The following is a 2295-nucleotide window of genomic DNA, read 5'->3' as shown; positions in this document are numbered from 1 at the left end:
CAAAGGCAGGCACTGAGACAGAATTTAGTGTTCAAGATGTTTATTAGAGAATAACATCTATGAAATTGGGGAAACAGAAGCAGAAAATTGGGCAGAGGAAGAAGTCAAAATGTGATGTAGGCTCTTGGCCAGTCTAGCAGAGAGCTCTGAAACCAGTATTGACCTTCAGAAGGTCCCAAACTGAGCCAGAATGGCTGGGCCATTATGCTCTTCCCTGCTCCTTTTCACCTACAAACTTCTAGTCATCCTTCAAGTCTGAGCCTAAATGTTGCCTTTTTGAAATCTTTTCCTGAAACCCTTAAGTGATGTTAAGTGCGATGGTATCTGGGGTATGTGTAGCAATTTGATTATTAATTTTTTAATATCTATCTTACTGGGAGTTTATTAGTTTCATGAAGGAAGGGACTGTTCTGGTTAGCTATTGCTAGGTAATAAGCCAAATCTTAGTGGCTTAAAACAGGTTGGAAATGTAGGGCCTATGGGCCAGATTCAGCCCACAGTCTGCTTTTGTATAACTGGAAAACCAAGAATTTCTTTTTATATTTTAAAGGAGTTGTTAAGAAAACCCTAAAACAAGAATAATATGTGACAGAGACATTACATGGCCTACAAAACCTAAAATATTTACTATCTGGCTCTTCGTAGAAAAAGTTTGCCAACCCATGGATTAAAATAATAACCATTTTGTTATATCTCATGGATTTGTGTGTCAGGCATTCAAGAAGGGTTTGGCTGAATGACTCTTCTGCTTTATGTGATATTGACTGGGACCTCTCAGTGGCACTCAGCTGGAGGCTGGTCTGGTTTGGAGGGTCTAAGAAGGCTTCACTTATGTTTGATACCTTAACAAGATATCTAGAAGCCTGAGCTCAGCTTGGCTCCTCTCCATTTCCATGATGTCTCTCCCTCAGGGTGGTTGAACTTATTACAGTGACTCAGGCTCTGAAAGACCAAAATGGAACTCTGGAAGACTAGGCTTTTAACTGGATAGTGTCACTTCTTCTGTACTCTATTGGTCAAAGCAGCACAGGCCAACCTAGATTCAAAGGGAGGGAAAATATATCCCACCTCTCAATGACAGGAGTGCAAAGAATTCAAGGCTCTCTTTAATCTACTTGAAGACTAAGTCAGCTCACTCACATTATATCCCCAGCTCTTAGCACACCACTTGACACAGAAACTCAATAAATTTGTTAACTAATGAACACACTTTGGTAGGTGGACTCTGACCTATTTGTAACATGAAAATATTAGATCTGGAGCTAAAGGTCTACTTGGACCCTTAGGAGCACTTCATTCTATATCTTTCATTTGGGGGCTACTATGTGCCCAGAACTGTGCTGCATCTCTCAGAGTATTTGAACTTTGGTTTCCTTTTTGGTTAATGAGGGAAAATAAAACCGCATCTCATAGGATTCCTGTGAGAATTAAATGTGAGAAATGTGAGAAAATGTTACAAACTGTAAAGTTCTGTTTAATGTTAGATTGTTATTATTGACATTGTTCCCCTGAGTAGGGCATGGACAAGGCTCCTAAATCCCTGCCCTGGAGAAGGACCCCTCAACCTAACTCCATTCTTCAGCTCTTACCCCTGCCCATTCCTGAGTAACAGACTTTAGGAGAATGAAGCAGGATTCCTATGGCTATGCAATCCAGTTCTATCTGGAGAAGATTTATTTGCCCAGAGTGGTTCTAATGATGGTTCGATGGGTCTTATAATTTCATAATAACCTTGGTGCCCAATGCCTCTCCTCCTGGGTGTCTCTACAGAGGCCATAGGGAAATGAGAAGCTACACTAGCTAAACAAATAAGAATGATTAGTTGCATGTGACCAGCCCCTTGCCGCCTGAGCCGGCCTATTGTGCGCTCCAACATATGGGGTAATAAAGATGTTGCTGAGAAAAACTGCATTGAATTTGTCATCCTCACCCAGCTCAGAGAATGCAGTTTTTCTTTTTCCAGAAAAGCCTCCCTGAAACCTTCCGTCTCAGAGACACTCCATACCTTTCATTTTCTGTGTGTCTCATTTTTGATTGGAGGGAGGGTTTGTCTGCCTGAGTAATACCTCTTCTTCCCACCTTTCCACAAAAGCTTCTATATGGTCTGGGCATGATTTATAATGTGTGTGGTGTGTTTAGGTATGGGAATGGGATAATTACTTAGAACGTTAACTAGGAATATAAGGTGGGATCTCCTGTGTGAGGTTGTAAGTACCCACATGTGTATTTGTGTGTGATTTAACTTTGCCTAGCCTCTAGACAGCAGTCCCCAACCTTTTTGGCACCAGGGACTGG

Source organism: Pteropus medius, unplaced genomic scaffold, assembly GCF_902729225.1.
Source record: "Pteropus medius unplaced genomic scaffold, Ma_sr-lr_union100, whole genome shotgun sequence".
Classification (NCBI taxonomy): Eukaryota; Metazoa; Chordata; class Mammalia; order Chiroptera; family Pteropodidae; genus Pteropus; species Pteropus medius.
This window is presented reverse-complemented; position numbering follows the sequence as displayed.